Genomic DNA, 18,960 nt, shown 5'->3' on the forward strand with positions numbered 1-18,960 from the left:
TTTAAGAAAAGTAAGTTTATTATTTAAAGGTAACTTTGTAGTGTGTTGTGCCATTTTTCTATGAAATTGACAATAGTTTTTTTCTGGATTCCATAGAAGCATTCAGTTATTAGGTGATTTTTTTTCCTTATAAATTTTTCTCATATAAATTTTTGTCGAAGACAGTAAGCTATTGGTTTTTCTATTACATTCATAGGAGAGGTTTTTTTTTGTCTAGAAATTGGTCAGATCAAGTGTGTTTGAGTAAAGGTTGCCATTATTAAAGGAAATAGGAACATATGTACATTGACAAAAGGATATAGTAACCTCTTTCTAAATTCAAGTTCTGTGAAACAATGTTCTTATGTAAATGCATGTGTGTGTACATGTGTGTGTACCTATAAATGTTTTTATTTTTTAAAATTTTTTTATATATGACAGTGGAATGCATTATAATTATCATTACACATATAGAGCACAATTTTTCATATCTCTAGTTGTATACAAAGTATATTAACACTAATTTGTGTCTTCAAATGTGTACTTCGGATAATAATGTGCATCACATTCCACCATCATTTCTAATCCCATGCCCCTCCCTTCCCTTCCCACCCCTCTGCCCTATCTAGAGTTTGTCTATTCCTCCAAATGCTCCCCCTTCCTACCCCCCTATGAATCAGCCTGCTTATATCAGAGAAAACATTCAGCATTTGTTTTTTTGGGATTAACTAACTTCACTTAGTATTATATTCTCCAACTCCATCCATTTATCTTCAAATGCCATGATTTTATTCTCTTTTATTGCTGAGTAATATTCCATTGTGTATATATGTCACATTTTAAAAATCTGTTCATCTACTGAAGGGCATCTAGGTTTGTTACATAGTTTAGCTATTGTGAATTGGGCTACTATAAACACTGATGTGGTTGTGTCCCTGTAGTATGGTGTTTTTAAGTCCTTTGGGTATAGACCAAAGAGAGAGATAGCTGGGTCAAATGGTGGTTTCATTCCCCATTTTTCAAGAAATCTTCATACTGCTTTCCATATTGGCTCTACCAATTTGCAGTCCCACCAGCAATGTATGAGTGTAACTTTTTCTCCACATCTTGTTGTTTGTATTCATAATAGCTGCTATTCTGACTGGAGTGAGATGAAATCTTATAAATGCTTTTCTATACAACTATAGATAGATAAGAAGAATGAAAATTCTGCTTTGTATATTTTGTCTAAATGCCTGGTGATTACTCTTGTTTTAAAAGGGATTGACAATCTTGATGGCCCCCAAAAGACAACACAAACAGTCATTAACATTTTTTACACTAAGACAAGAATAAGCTTTGTCAGAACATGATGACATGAAGAAGTCTGCTTATTTAACTTTGACAGGTGCGGGCACCAGGCTTTGTAGTCTATACCTAGTGCTAGCACCTTCTCATGATGATACTCGAAGAGCTTCTTGGGATCTTAAAGAACATCTGTAAAGAGCTTATGAAAGTAACATTACCTACCCTCATGATAACAACTATGTATTGTTTAGAGCACAGATTTATTTGTAGTGATGTATCAAGGAGATATAGTGACTTTGTCTTTGGCCTTAGGTCCTCCTCACTTAGAATGAATGATGATCTTTAACAAGTATGATTGAAGGACACGTTCCAACCTGAACTGGACTCATCTTCTGCTTCTTTGCTTACATTTACTTAACATAAGGACATTTACTATAGCAAATTTTTATTACAGAAACTTTTACAATTATTTTATAGAAAGCTTTTGCTGCATTCTGTTACTGTGTTTAAATGCCGGATGCCCACTTTGGGCTGGTCTCAACAATGTCTGCGTGAAGCTTCTGCTCTTTCTACCTGAATTTTATTGACCAGCTGGGTTTCTCCTCCTTATCATCATCTTCTGCCCACAAGATTGATGATAATCCTACTTTAAAATCTTTGTGTGAAGAAGACACTTCTTTGAAGTTAGTACTGAAAAAACATTTTACCGTGATACTTCCTCTGAATTTTTACTAGATATTTCTATAGCTAATGTTTATTACATCCTGAGCACTTCATAGTCAACATTATATTGGGGAAAAGTTCTAAGGCCTAGTGACTGAGGGGAGTAATGTCACTTTTAATGAACAAAACAGCATTAGCTATGCTTAATTGCTGAACTTTGGCTATTTAATTAAATACTTCACACCTGCATGCATGCTGGGGGACATAAAGTTCAGTTATTAAGTATATTAGTTTTGTAGAGCTAGCCAAACAAAGTATCACATTGTGAGTGGCTTAAACAACAAATTTATTTTCTCACATACGGAGGCTGAAGTCTGAATAGGTATAGGAAGAGCCGATTTCTTCTGGGTGTACTGTCTTGAATCTATTGAAGTATCACTTCCTGTATCTTCATACTATCTTTTCTTTGTACCAATCTTGTACAAATTTCCTCTTGTTATAAGGTCACAAGTTATATTGGATTAGGGGTGATCCTAAAGACATCATTTCAGTTTGATTACCTCTTTAAAGATGCTATCTCCAAATATAGTCACATTCTAAGGTACTGCAGATTAGGAGTTAATAAATGAGTTGTGGGGGCATCTAATGCAGCCTGTAACACCAAGCTACATTAGAACAACAGTTTGAAGAATCGGAAAACAAAGGAAATGCTGTCAGATACTTAGCTTTTCATCCTCATCAATGTTTTTCTATGGTTAGCATCTTTGCATTGCACCAGTAGACAACATAACAGGATGAGAAAGTCAAGCACAATTTTTGTTAAGAAGAGAATAAAAATAAAGAATGGAATATAATATTTAAGTATAAGTAGTTTTTAGGTGGAGAGTCTATGTAATTTATTGTAGCCAAGACATTATTGTGGTCACTTAGGATACTGGGACATCACACTAAAACTGTCTTGGGAAAACCAGGCTTATGTTCGGCCTAGTTTCAGACCACCAGTGAACCTCTTTGAAAAGTCTAAACACAAGTGTTTTTATGTTTGCCTTTAAGGATCAATGGAGAACACCCAGATTTTTCTAAAAGTTTTCAAAGGACTCTATTTCCAAGGAAAGGGTAAGAACTCCTGGTTTGAGCTATTCTATGATCAAGAAATAAAAGAACTTGGGACATCAGGGAAGATCACTCAAAAATATGAGTGAGTTGAAGAAGCAGAGCAAATAATTGACTTATAAAGGAATTTGTATATGGACTATAGAGAATCCGCACAATTATCAGCTAATCTTAGATATCCAATTTACCAGTCCCTGAAATTTCACCAATTCAGCCAACATCACAGATAAATTCTATTGATAATTATAGTTTAGAAAATAGAATCAAGAATTATATAGGGCTGGGTTTTAATCCTTTCTGTATCCTTTAACTATATGTGAAGCCTTGGATAAGTTATTTTTTCATCATAATTCTTAGTTTTCATATCTATGAGATTGGAAGGAGATGAATAATTTCTTCAAATAATTGTTGTAGAGATTAAATAAGATGATGTAGAAATGCTGTGCTGGAAAAAAATTACAATTTGGTAAATTCACTAAACTATTATATTTCAACATTTTCATTATGAATATACAAACTGTGCTATTTTCATCAAGTTTTCCAAAGGTTTTTTGAGACTGCACAATTTCTATTGGGATGACAAGGAGTGTGGTAGGACAATTTATGGTTAAAATATTGGACCATATACAACCAAAACAACATTAGGTGATAGTGTGAGATGGATACACATTAAAATGTTTTAATACTAGCTTTTGCTTATTGGGGAAATTTTGGAATTAATCCTTCTTTGGCAGTGCAATGACCATGGCAATTACCAGCTTATGAACTTTCTATCTGATCAAAGATAACTTAAATTCTAAATTCAAATTTAAATAATCTAGCTTCACTGAAGCTCTACTTCTACTACTTACTAGAAATCTCTAATAGTGTGCCAGAACTATACTACTGGCTCCTGGCTGTCACTCAAAATGTATTTGAGTGCAAAAAGCTTACGACATAAGTAAGTAGCAAAAGAAAATTTCTTTTGCACATACTGTGCATAAGATTCCCATCACTAATCTCAAGAATTATAACATTTCCAAAGCTTAATATCCTACTAGTTTGATATGTCATATTTTGGAAACAAATTTAAAATAAAACATGACAAGCAGATCTTATATTTATAGTTCAAGCATCTAATTTCAGGTATAATATATTTTGTTTCATGTTGGATTTTAAGGAAGCTGTTTTTGACACCTTCAAATTATGATACATTCCCTACCCATTTTATATCTTTATTTTATAACTTTAATCAATACACTTGTAATTAGTGTTTCTACTTCTATATGACCTAGTGCATAGTAAGAATCATGAGAGCAGATAAAAAAGTGGTCTTATTCTATACTACATCCACAGTGTAGCTTAACTTGTGAAATACAGCAGTGCCTCAAAAGATTGTTGTTGAATAGAGATTAGTATCATATTGCTTTTCTGACATGTACCTTTAAATGCTCCAAAGACACTTAAAGCTCAACCTATGGCTGTAGATACAAACTCCCACTTTTCTCCTGGTGTGTAGTTTCTCCAAAGCAATCTTCCTATTCTCTTCTTTTCTCCATCCACCAGATGGTGATGGCACCATCCATCCTGAACTCTAGGAATCATTCACTCCTTGACTCATTTCTCCCAACCTTCCCTTCTCTTCCAAGTGTATTAATGTTTTTCCATACTGCTTTACCCATTGCTGCAACTTGTTCATGCTCCTTCTTGATAGGATAGTCTTTTGACTGGACACATTGCTGTCCTGGTCTCCCCAACCCTGTATTTTATTAATAAAATGCAGATGAAGTGCTTTCATCATCTTCCTTAAAAATATATTTTATCATTCTATTTAAGTCCGAACTCCTGAACCTGACTCATTAACTACATCTTCATCTAGTGTCTGCTTCTTTTCCTAAATTAATACTTCACCAAATTTCTTCTACTCTAGTTCTCATGAGACCTAGATGCCATGCATGATTTTTCAGACTTTCACCTCATTGTGTACACTTTTCACATACTTTTCCCTTGCCTTCACCCTTGTCTTTTCATTAATCAGTATTTCTTCTTCTATAGAGCTTTCACCCTCCCTCCAGGTGAAGGTTAGGTGCTCTTTCTGTATGTATTGATCCTTTATTTCAATCCAGCATTTCATTTTAATTATTCCTTCTTTGTGTCTCACTCTGTATGGCAAAATTAGAGACTTTATTTATCTAATTCATTATCTTATGCCCAAAGTATGGTACACAGTATGTATTTAAATATTTCATCTAGTGAAGGATAAGATGGAGCCTAGGGATGTGGTATTCAAAGTTTTATCCACTTTCCAACATGGAGGATATATACTCAATATTATTTTAATGTATGTCTAAGAGGGTTTTTTTAAAAAAAATTTAACCATTGTATTAAACTCTTCAGGTTGCTGTAACAGAATACCAAAGAGTGTGTGACTTTAACAATAGAAATTTATTTTCTTTCAAATATGGAGGCTAGGAAGTCTAAGTTCCATGCTAGCAGAATTCAGTTTTTGATGCATGTGTAAGTATATGATACAAAATAGACTTAACTCAAAATTGTCTCAAGAGACAAAGAAGGATATTACACAATGAAAAAGAATGAAATCCTCTTGGAGATATAACAAATAGGAATATATATGCATCCAATATCAGAACTCCTAAATTTTGAAATCAAACATTGACAGAACTGAAAGGAGAAGCAGACAATAATATTCTTCTGGTACATGATCAGAGATGTGAAATAAGTGGTAAGATTGATGATAAATTACTTGAGCTTTTATTTAGAATAAAATTGTTGTCCTTGATTAGAAAGATATTGTGGAGATATGAAAAGGTATGTGGAGATATCTTTCCTCCTAAGTTGTTTTCCTCAGGTATTTTGATAGAGTGGTGAAAATCTAACAGGATACAAGGAAACGTGGGAAGAGTTGGTTATGTCAATTACTTTGTAGTGCTCATATCACAGGTGTTTGCATATGTAACTAACCAAATGTATTTCTTTGTTCTGTATCTGAATTCTACCTCAATAAAACTGCTAAAAATAGGAAATTGGGTGGAAGAGTCTGGAAGGCAGCAGAAGACATGAATCATCAGATCCCACTTAGTTTACTCCATCACAGGGAGAGCTTTTGTACTGTTTCTAGGAAATCAACAAGATTTTGTAATTTCCTTGCTCAGACCAGTGAACATAACTATGTTTAACAAGCTAAAGATGGTGGGAAGGAGTGTCTAGGCAGGTGATTTAAGAACAGATTCACAGAACAATGCCATCTCACTTCCAGACTGGCTCTGCTGCTGTTATAGTTTGGGTGTGTGGTGTCACCCAAAATATCATGTGTGAGACAATGCAAGAAGGTTTGGAGGAGAAATTATTGAATTATATCCTTAGACTAATCAGTGAATTGATCCCTGATGAGATTGACTGAGTGGTAACTTGAGGCAGGCGGGGTGTGGCTGGAGGAAGTGGTTCATTGAGGTGTGGCTCTGTGGTAAATATTTTATATCCGTAGAATCTAGTCTCTCTCTGCTTCCTGCTCCTCGTGTGAGCTGCTTCCCTCTGTCACTTTCTTCTGCCACGATGTTCTGCTTCACCCTGAGCCTTGAGGGATGGAACTAGTCTCTTAAACCATGAGCCCCCAATAAACTTTTCCTCCTCTAAAATTGTTCTGGTTGGGTCCTTTTAATCACAACAGCAAAAAATCTGACTAAAACAGCTGCTACCAGTGAAGAAATTTTGTCCTTTCTTCATTGTTTTCTGATAGTTCTACATGGTTAAGAGATATATAAGGAATTCTTCTGGGCATATCAAAATCCACTTATTCATGGCCCCATTAGTTCCCTTTGACTATTGTTTAAAAATTTTAAAGACAGTATGTCTAAATTTTAATTTTAACTTTAATACAGGTTTTAATTTTCCCACAGTATACGAGTCTATAAAAATAATACATTACTCATATCAAGTTCATGTTCAGTTATTTCGCATTCTACTAACAACGTCTCAAATTTCAATGAAAACAGAGGGCTTTTTGCTTCTAAATCGCAAGGTTTAACTTGAGTAGACACCAGTACTAAGTGTTATCACTCATGGATGACCAGTGCCTACTTGAAATACTGTGTGTTTGCTATTTTTGCTCTATTCTTTAAAGAATAGTTACTAGTGCAAAACACACACACACACACACCAAAACAACAACAAAAATAAATATATTTGCTATTTCAGGAAAGAAACCAAATCATAAATGGTTCTAGGAGATTTTCCTGAACACAAAGGGTTTGACTTAAGGATATATGACATTGGAGAAAGGACCATGAATTCACCAGAGACGTTTTGATGTCCTGACTCTGTGAGTAGTTAGCTATGTGACTTAATTTCATTTCTGATAAAGTGTAGTGTCCATAATAGTTCCATCTAATACCTTTACCTGCACAGGGTTTCCATGATGAGGACAGGAGATATTGGCATCTGTTAATTTATAAATTTAAAAAATTTCTAAATAACAGGTTTAAAAATCTGCTTGAAAATTAAAATCCCTGGGTCCTTTGTTAAAACACTGGTTCCCAGTCTGTAATTTTAAATAGACTGCTTTATTCAGTAAGGATGGGGCTTCGGGATGTGGACTCAAAAACAAAAACAAACTATTCCTAGAGAATATCCAGGTTATACAACATATAGATCTAATTCAAACTATGATATGGGAAAGTCTAGAGCAGCTGGTTAATCCTCAGACTTAGATTTAAAGTTATTTACTTTATACTTTAAGGTAAAACATGAGTAATAGAAAACTTAGAAAATACAATAGTGAAACAAAAATCAACTTACAATCTTTTGTAGGACTATTGCCTAGGGCTAGCATGTAGTATTTTTAAATGTTTACTTTTAGCCTCTTTTTCATAAGTATGTGCATGAGTGTGTTTGTGTGTGTACACACACACACACACACACACACATATATATATACATATCTGTATTCATATTTTAAATACACAAATTATTTTTCCACCCAATTGCATTTTATGTCATATTCTATGGTTTTATTTAGTTTTTAAATTTAAATATCATAGTTTCCATGTCATTAAGAAATCTTTAAAAATATAATTTTATCACTTGATTTCATTGCCATGCATGAAAAAAGTAATTCTCATCATTTAATGTCTAACTTTTTACAAGACAAACAAAAGACTTAATATATGTCCTTACATATAAAGGTTATTTTCTAAATTTTATTGTATCCTCAATATTGAACCTTAAATATGTACTTACTAGCTCAGATGACCACACTAAATAGAATTGGTCAGGTAAACTGTAGTCAGACACTGAGCTCAGGTTGATAGTGTTGCAAAGTTAAGAAGGAATGCATTGCCCTGAGTTTGTTGGGTAGTGATTTAAGGATTACTTATTGGGCCTTGGATTTTTTTCCCCTGTCTCAAACAAGGCCATGTTTACTGTTTTTCCAGGAAGTTTCCTTCTCTCTCTGTCTTTCCCTGTGTCTCTTCTCCCATCATGTAGTCACACACATGTGCATGCAGTCATGTGTGCACACATGCAAATACCTGTGTGTCTAATATATCAAAAACTCAAAATTAATCTCTTAATACTGTGTTTTTGCAACAGACTTACATTTGGAGCAATCCTGGCATTAAAATAAGTGGAGACATTATGAAGTGGGCTTAAAATGATACATCAAAAACAGTTTATCTAAGTGAATACTTCTTACGTAGATACCAAGTAAAACAGATGTTACTTTAATTAGAAAGCTAAACCCAATTGGTTGGAATAAACTAGGAACTAAAAGAAGAGGTAAAATAAAATCAACCTTTCTCTATTATCCAAGATAGGCTTGCATATTAAAAATAATCCCACTTTGTTTTCTAAGTAGAGGTTTCGGGCTTGTTGTGAGCTGAGCACTTGTCTACATCCTTGTACTAGACTGATATAAGCAGAGAGCAGAGCCTTTGATAGGCCATTCATCTGCAGGCTTGTTGAATTACAACTACCGCTAGGCTCAATTCACTGAGTGCTGAAATTCCCAGGTCTTTGAGATGATGAACTTTTGGAACCAGAGGGCTTTCATTATTCTTCAACTCACTCTGTCGACACTGCTGACAATTAAATCATTTGCCACAAGGCAGGGTTGTTATTTCAAATTGTAAGTGGTCTCCATGTTCATTCTTTTCTTTGGCTCTTTCTTCCTTGACAACCTATTGGACAGAAGAAAGGGAAAGTGGTGTTTATTAAAAAGAAATTAATTTGTGATTTTAACGAGTTCCTTCACCTTAATATTTGGTAGGCAAAGGAGCATAATTTGGGGTCTAATTTATGAGCAGTGGACTTATAGATGCATAATAGATTTGTCATTTCAGAGTATAAACAAAAGTTCATAGAAGTGAGGTGACTTATCCAAGGACAAATAGCTAATTTATGGTAGAGTTGGACCTCAAGTCTCTCTGTCTCTAGTCTAGTGTCATTATGCCCTACCATATTGGCATTTATTTTAGTGCCTCTGTTAAGAAAAATATGGCAGGTGCATCTGTAATTCACAAGATCAAGTGCAGCCTTTTGGTAGTAATGAAGGCTAGTGGATGCTGACAGGGTCTTAATTCAAGCAAGTGACGATGACAACAACAACAACTACTACTACTACTACTACAACCTGGTATCTCATTTTTAATAGCATATCAAAAGAAATTTGAAGCAAGTTTTCCATTACTAGTATCCCATATTTTATAAATACAATTTCATGAATACTTTTTATACATCTTAGAAGATATATAGCCATATTTTGTGACTATGTTCTTATTTTTTATAAAATCTCATTTTACCTAAAATACCTCACTTGAGACGCAATAGCTCCACTGCTTTCTGTATATGTCATTATCTCTCATTACAAAGCAAGACCCCTAGGCCTAATCCTCCTGCCACCTATGGGATTTTGGGCTCCAATAACTTCATGTGCTCACACCAAAAGAAAGAGACCAAGTCAGGAGATTTTACTAAATTTAAGAAGTGCCAAATCCATTTGAGCAGTGTTCTTTTTCTGGATCAAATCCATTTTCTTCGTGTATTTCTCTTAGCTTGCAGCAAACAGTCACTGCCTCCTTTTCAATGTAATGAAAAAAATAAAAATGCCCAGAAGTTATGGTCTTAAAACTCTGAGTAAGAATTTAACATTTTTCTCATCATTGCAGTTTCTCCAAGTCATCAATCTAGTTCATAGTTGTTAATATTATTTTGTGTATTTAACACTTTTCCCCCCAAAAGTCTTTATGATCTGTGTCTGTAAATGAAATTTGGGAGTATTCTATCAGTGCAGCTTAACATGAACAATATTTTACTGTTATAGATGATATATTTTTGTTTGAGTAAGTAATCTATTCTGACAAGCTTCAAAGCCACTTTGCCAGCAAATGAAGTACTTGGGAAAATATATTAAGTCTATCAGGCTTGATGAAGTTACCACTTAATTTAACAAGTGAGCAGCACTGTATTCAATAGGATTATAATGAACAAGTGTCCAAACATACCCCTTACAAACAACTCTTATAGAATGATTTGGGAAAAATAAAGATTCTAATTGTGTTCACTTCTATAAGTGTTTTTTTTTTCACAAAAAATAATGTTTCTATAAATCTGAGTGATTAAAACCAAATGATTGGTATTTATGAACCCAACTACATGGGGCCAGTTTCTTGTCTTATATTGAGGTACTTTTACTTGTCTAGTATCCCCTTCATGACTTCCTCTTCAAATTCTATTAGCTGCTGAATCCCTCATCCAGGGTGTCCACACCCATGACTAACTAGCTGGTTTTACTCATGTTATGTGCCTTAGTGTCAATCACTCTCTATCCTGCCACTCAATGCCAGTGAAAGATGGGTGTTCTTTTTATGTGCTCCTATAGAACTCAGTTACAGCCTTTCCCATAGTATTATAATTGCCTATTAAATTATAATTTAGCATTATTCCCCTAAATCCTAAGCTCCAGGAATGAATACAGGAACCATGTACTTTGTCCACTGTTACATCTCTGGTGTCAAGCATAATTACCACCATATAACAAAGGCTCAACATATACATATGTGTATATATAATATATTCATAAACATGTGTGCTTATCTCTACACATACATATGCATACTATACATATACATACAACATATACATATGTGTGGTGTGTATATACTATGAAAATATACTCTGCACACAGATGCTTATGTATAATATCTATATGTACATATATAAAAGAAAGGCAATGTGAAGATTGTGTATGTATATCTATACAAAAAGATATATATATATTTGGTAGATATTTTTCTTAGGACAAATACTGACAATATAACAACTTTATGATGTGAAATTGAATTGTAATTAAAACCTTAAAAGTATTTTCTAAACTGTGATTTTTTAAAAAATGTTTGTGCTAGTGCTAACAAATATTCAACCTCTTGGTCCAAAAGAATGAATTCCAATATCCACCTGATTATGTTGTTCATAAACTGTTAATCAGCTGCCTCAGATCACCAGAACATTATGGCTTCTTGTATTGGAACAGCTGCAGAAATTTTGAGGGAAGTTATAATCTTACTACTTGAAAAGAGGTGAAGTGCACCCAAAGACCATGTATACATTGCTTCAAGTTTACACTTGTCAGATATCAAGATATGATTAAATGTCTATGCTAGAAATCTTTAAATTTGTCTTGATCTTTGTTATCCATTTAATTACTGTGCAGGTCAATTCATCACAACAAGAATAACTGAAAAGTAGAAATTTTGGGACGTAGATGCTTACCAATTCTTGGTAAGGGCTAATGCGTGTATGATCTGATATCTATTAATGAGAAACCTGTTTATAAAAGTAAGAATGTGAGACAGCATTGTCATGGTTTTATTCTTTTGCTACCATATCCTTCTTTAAGTCATTTATTTCATTAAAAATATTTATTGAGTTTTTACATCAGGTGCTGTGTTTTTTGCTCAGATTACAGTAATGATTCAGAGGCATGTTTCTTCACCCTGAGGGAACTTTTATTCTAGAGGGTGTGGACAGAGAGTGAAACAGGTCCTGGAAGGAGAAAGGGGATTTCAAATGGTGGCATGTGCTTTGACATTAAAAAGCGAGATGATGCAAAGGGTGTGGGAAGCAGGAACAGGTGCTCTCTGTTGAGATGTCAGGAGGGTTGAGTCTGACAAGTTCGCATTTGTGCTGACAATTAAATGACAAAGAGCCATGGAAGAGACTTGGTCTAGGCAGACCTAAAGGCCAGAGTGAAGTTCTCTAGTGGAATATCTCTTTCCATATATGAAGGACAAAATCAAATGTGATATATCTACACATCACGACAAAAGACAGCATAGTGAGGTAGAAGAGTGGGCAGGGACTGGGTAAACTATGGATTTGAATATTAATTTGAAACCAATAGGAAGCCATTGGTGTTGTGTTGCTAGTGTGGCTGTGTGGTATTGGTTACTGTATACTCTGGGGCCTTGGGAATTGAGAGTTTGAATTAATTATAGTCGTCAGTAATTAAAGTGAAAGGTCGCTCTCTTCACTAGTTTGTAAGTCTCATTTTCTGACCTCCATATTTTCTTACCCAAAGGCTTCACTCTCATTCTTCGGTTAAGATTGTTTTTTATTAAAGAATAACAACTCTTTAGAAATGTTCAAAAATCATAATCACTCCATGACTGCATAAGGAAAACACAACTGTGTAAGAGAATAGAAAGAAACCACCATGTTGAAGAAAATATTTGCAAATTACATTTCAGAGAAAATACTTGAATCTAGACTATATGAAAAACTCTCAAGACTAAAATAGTAAAAGAACAATCTGATTCAAAAACAGGCACAAGATTTGAATATACCACTCATAAAAGAAGATCTATGGTTTAAAGGTTTTTTTTTTTTTTGAGTTTTTTATATATTCTAGAGATTAATGCTCTATCTGAGGTGTAGGTGGCAAAGATTTTTCTCCCATTCTGTAGGCTCTCTCGTCACATTCTTGATTGTTCCCTTTGCTGTGAAGAAGCTTTTCAGTTTGATAAAATTCCATTTGTTCATTATTGATTTTACTGCTTGTGCTTTAGGAGTGTTGTGAAGGAAGTTGGTTCCTAAGCCAACATATGGAGATTTGGACCTATTTTTTTCTTCAATAGGGTGCAGGGTCTCTGGTCTAATGCTAAGATGCTTGATTCACTTTGAGTTCAGTTTTGTGCAGGATGAGAGATATGGGTTTTGCTACATATGAATTTCCAGTTTTCCCAGCACCAATTGTTGAAGAGGCCATTTTTCCCCAATGTATATTTTTGACACCTTTGTCTAGTATGTGATGACTGTATTTATGTGTTTTATGTCTCTGTGTCTTCTATTCTTTTTAAATTTTTTTTAGTTATACATGGACAGAAAATCTTTATTTTGTTTATTTATTTTTATATGGTGCTGAGGATTGAACCCAGTACCTCACAAGCACTCTGCCACTGAACCACAACCCCAGCCTATCTGTGTCTTCTATCTGCACCATTGGTTTACATGTCTGTTTTGGTGCCAATACCATGCTCTTTTTGTTAAATGCAAATTAAATCTACACTGAGGTTTCATCTCACTCCAGTCAGAATGGCAATTATTAAGAATACAACTAACAATAAATGTTGGTGAGCATGTGGGGTAAATGGTACACTCATACATTGCTGATGGGACTGCAAATTGGTGAACCACTATGAAAAGCAGAATGGAGATTCCTCAGAAAACTTGGAATGGAACCACCATTTGACCCAGTAATCCCACTCCTTGGCATATATTTGGGTATGTATACATACTGAAAGAACTTAAAATCAGCATACTGTAGTGATGCTGTGACATCAATGTTTATTGCAGCTCAATTCACAATAGCTAAGCAATGGAACCAATCTAGGTACCTTTCAACAGATGAATGGATGAAGAAAATGTGGTATACACAATGGAATATTACTCAGCCATAAAGAAAAATGAAATATGGCATTAGCGGGTAAATGGATAGAACTGGAGATCATTATGCTAAGTGAAATAAGCCGATTCCCAAACCCAAAGGCCGAATATTCTCTCTGATATGCAGATGCTAACACACAAAATAAGGGGTTGAGGTTAGGGAGGAATAGAAGTACTTTGGATTAGACAAAGGGAAGGGAGGGGAAATGGGAATAGGAAAGATAGTAGAATGAATTGGACATCCATTTCCTATGTTAATATATGAATATACAACCAATGAATTCCACATCATGTACAACCAGAAGTATGGGAAGTTGTACTCCCTGTATGTATAATATGTCAAAATACATTCTACTATCAAGTATAGCTAAAAAGAATAAAACAACAACTGCCGCAGTCTGGCTGGGCACAATCAGAAGCCACTTGTCAAAAGAAACTAACTTTATTTTTAGAACCAAACACGCCAAACAAAACAGCCTCTCAGGAAAAATCCTCAGAGCCTCAACTGCCACCACCGGCTTTCCACAAGCCTGTCTCTCCCCCCACAAGCTTCTTTTCACCTCCCACAATCCTCCTGCTCTTGAGGCCGATTGGCTGGGTCACGTGGGCAGAGCCAAAAAGTCCCCCAATGAGCAGCTCCGTGGTCTGAAAGGGCAGGGAAACAGTCCAATGAGCATCACAGAGGAGCCAATCAGCTAGATGTTGCTGGGGCCGAGGAGCCAATCAGCTAGATGTTGCTGGGGCCGCTGTGAGCCAATCATCAGCTGGCAGCTGGAAGTTTGCTGGCAGCTGGAAGTTTGCTGGGGCCCCTTCGGCTGTGGCTCTCAACATCTCCCCCTCTCTGTTTAAACAACAAGCATGTGGCTTAGGGACCGTGTCTGTTAGGCAGTCCAATTCAACATATGGTCCTTACCCGTCATCGGATGAACTGACCTCTAGGCGTCAGCCTCCTGTCTTAGGTTGGTACCACTGCAATTGGATCATACCCGTCACTGACTACCGGTCCAGCATACAGCTATACTTGTGGATAGGCCTTTGCACCAGTGGGGGGGTGAGGTTCTTTGCCTCACCTCTGTTGGCCCCCAAATTTTAGACCATCACTAGTAGAGGAGGATGCAAAATGCCATGACATTAAGCCAATTGAGGGCTCCTTTGAAAAACTGTACCACCGGTGACATCATCAGCAAAAATACCCCAACACTACCACAAGTCGCTGCACCAACAGATAGTTCACAATGCATACAGGTGAGCTCACAATGTGTCCAGGCAAGTTCTGCAAGCAGTTCAGTGATGGCTATTGTAGAAGCTGTAGATTGGTTTTATCTTTGACTTCACCAGCACTGGGATGAAGATAGGAATTCTGGCAATAATGGCTAAAGAAAAAATTATGTAACATTACAGAAGGCACTAAAAGAAAACAATTTTCTTAACAATTTACATTGTCTTCACCGGCACTGGGATGAAGATAGGAATTCTGGCAATAATGGCTAAAGAAAAAATTATGTAACATTACAGAAGGCACTAAAAGAAAACAATTTTCTTAACAATTTACATTATCTTTAAGAGAATTATTAAATATAATGAAAAGGAAAGGTGAAAGTAAACAAACAGATCTGTTAACCTTCTTTTTTGTTTACATATTAAAACAATCCTCAACAGTTGTTTACCCAATTTAAATTAAACCATATAAATCACGTGAAAAAAAATATTTGGATCCATATTATCATGAGCGCTCATCATATATGATATATGGACATACATACATTCAAACATATAACACAAAACACAAGTGTGCACACATAATATAATACATACAACACATAACATTATAGTAAAGGCCTTATAACTTTTTACAGGTGAAATCTCCATTGCAATGTTTAAAAACTCTATAGTCAAAAAATAGAACTGATCAGCAAAACATTAACCTAGGTCTGTATGAGCTCAAAAAACAAAATAGAACTTCATGATATGGCAAAGGGCAATAATAAAATAGATGTTGAAAAAAGCATCCTGGTTCTGTTGCAGATGTAAGAATAGCCAAACTGGAGTTTTGGATATCAGTTGTTATGGATTTGAGCCAAATCATCTTCTTTTTGGTCTGTAGAAATCGCTTTAGTTAATCTTTCTGGTTTCCAAATCGGCTGCTGTTCTCCCTGTGGAAACACATAAACAGACCCCCGACTCCAGACAATCACTGGGTCAGGACCTTGGTTAATCTCTCTGGAATCCAAATCGGCTGCTGTTCTCCCTGTGGAAACACACAAACAGACCCCCGACTCCAGACAATTACTGGGTCAGGACCTTTCCATTGTCCTGTTAGAATATCCTTCCAAAGTACCTTGGGCTTATGCACATTTTTTGGACACATATGCCTTTCCGCAGCACTAAGTCCTGATGAATCCAAATTTAAAAAGTTTAGAGTAAAAAGGGTTATTTTAAGTTTATCTTTGGGGAATATATACCCCTTCCCAATTCCTTCTTTTTGCTTTAATAAGTACATTTTAATAGTTTGATGAGCTCTTTCAACTATGCCTTGTCCCTGTGGATTGTATGGGATTCCTGTTATATGAGTAATGCCAAATGTTGAGCAAAATTGTTTAAAAGAGGTAGAAGTATAACCAGGGGCATTATCTGTTTTTAACTGTTTTGGAACACCCACAGTGGCAAAATTTTGTAAGCAATGAGCTATAACATCTTTAGTTTTTTCTCCGGCATGAAGGGAGCCCATCAGAAATCCAGAAGAAGTATCAATTGTAACATGCAAATATTTTAATTTTCCAAATTCTGGCAAGTGTGTGACGTCCATCTGCCAAATATGGTTAGGTATCAATCCTCTAGGATTGACTCCAAGATTAACTTGTGGTAAAAAGGTCACACAATTTTGACATTGTTTTATTATTTGTCTAGCTTGTTCCTTAGTTATTTTAAAACGCTTTTGTAAAGTATTAGCATTGACATGGAACTTTTTATGAAAATTTATAGCTTCTTCTAGTGTAGAGAAAATATGTATGTCATGTGTAGTTTTATCTGCTAAATCATTGCCCAAACTAAGGGCTCCAGGCAATCCTGTATGTGCCCTGATATGTCCTATAAAGAATGGATCTTTTCTGTCCCAGATTAGACTTTGTATAGTGGAAAGCAAAGAGAAAACAGTAGAAGAAGGGGAAATCCTACCAGCATCTTCAAGAGATACTATAGCATTAACTACATACTGACTATCAGAAAATAAATTAAATACAGAATCTTTAAACATCACAAAAGCTTGTAAAACTGCATTAAGCTCTACCTTTTGAGCTGATTGTTTGGGTACTAAAAATGTAAAAGTTTGATCAGGGGTAACTACTGCTGCTGTACCATTATTTGACCCATCAGTGAATATATTTGGAGCATTCATGATAGGTGTTTTTCTTGTCATTTTTGGAAAAATTACAGGATGCAATGACCAAAAAGACAATAAAGGATTAGATGGTAAGTGGTTATCAAATGAAACATTAGATTTGCACATGATTATTGCCCAAGTATTTAACTCATTAGCTAACTCATCAATTTGATTCATAGTATATGGAGTAATAATTTTATTGGGAGAAATTCCAAACACTCCCTTTGCTGCTTTTATTCCTTTGAGTATTAATTGTCCTACAGCCTCAGGATACCTAGTAAGAATAGTGTTAGGAGAATAAGATAAATGTATCCATAATAATGGACCTTCTTGCCAAAATACTCCTGTAGGAATATTTTTTGTTGGTAGTACAATAAATAATAAAGGCAAACTTATATCAATTCTATCCAAATGCATATTTTCCATATATGTTTCAATGATTTTTAATGCCTTTCTTGCTTCAGGCGTTAACATTCGGGGTGAATTTGGATCTGATGGACCTTTTAGGATATCAAATAAAGGTCCCAACTCTCCTGTTGGTATACCTAAATAAGGCCTTATCCAATTTATGTCTCCTAATAACTTTTGAAAGTCATTAAGTGATTTGAGTTGATCTACTCGTATTTGAATTTTTGGTGGACGGACCATGGTTGAGGATAATAGAACTCCTAAATAATTAATTGGAAAATTTAATTGTACTTTATCTATTGCTATCTCTAGATTATAATTTTTTAATAAGTTTGTAAGTGTGGCATAACATTCTAGCAATGTGTTTTTATCTTTGTGTGCTAATAATACATCATCCATATAGTGAAATATTTGTAGTTCAGGATTTTGATTTCTAAGTGGCTGGATTGCTTTGTTAACATAAATTTGACACATAGTTGGGCTGTTAGCCATCCCTTGAGGGAGTACTTTCCATTCATATCTCTGATCAGGACCTTCATGATTCAGTGCAGGGATAGTAAATGCAAAATGTGGACTATCCTCAGGATGAATTGGAATTGAAAAAAAACAATCTTTAATATCTATAACTAAAACATACCAGGTTTTTGGCAAAGCAGACAACTGAGGAATCCCTGATTGAGCAGGTCCCATAATAACCATCTCATTATTAATGGCTCTTAAATCTTGCAATAATCTCCATTTACCAGATTTCTTTTTGATGACAAAAATGGGAGTATTATGGGGAGATACAGAAGGTTGTATATGTCCTTCCGCTAATTGTTGTTTGACCAGGTCATGGGCTGCTTGTATCTTTTCTTTAGTCAGGGGCCACTGAGGAACCCATACTGGTCTTTCTGATCTCCAAGTAATTTTTATTGTCTCAGTGGCCCTTTCTGAAAATCCAACCCATGTCTTTCTGTTCCTTGATCTATTTGTATTGGTGCTGCTATACCTTGTTCTTGTTTTTCTAATCTTTTCCTTTCCTAAAACCTTGTCTAGTCATAATAGTGGGTGCATTTTGGTTGATGTTATTTGTTAATGTCAAACCTAATTGATCTAGGACATCACGTCCCCATAAATTTACCGGAAGATGATCCAATACATATGGCTGTATAGTTCCTTCACATCCTTCAGGATCCTTCCAATCTAATACCATT

The sequence above is a fragment of the Marmota flaviventris genome, chromosome 4, assembly GCF_047511675.1.
Source record: "Marmota flaviventris isolate mMarFla1 chromosome 4, mMarFla1.hap1, whole genome shotgun sequence".
NCBI lineage: Eukaryota > Metazoa > Chordata > Mammalia > Rodentia > Sciuridae > Marmota > Marmota flaviventris.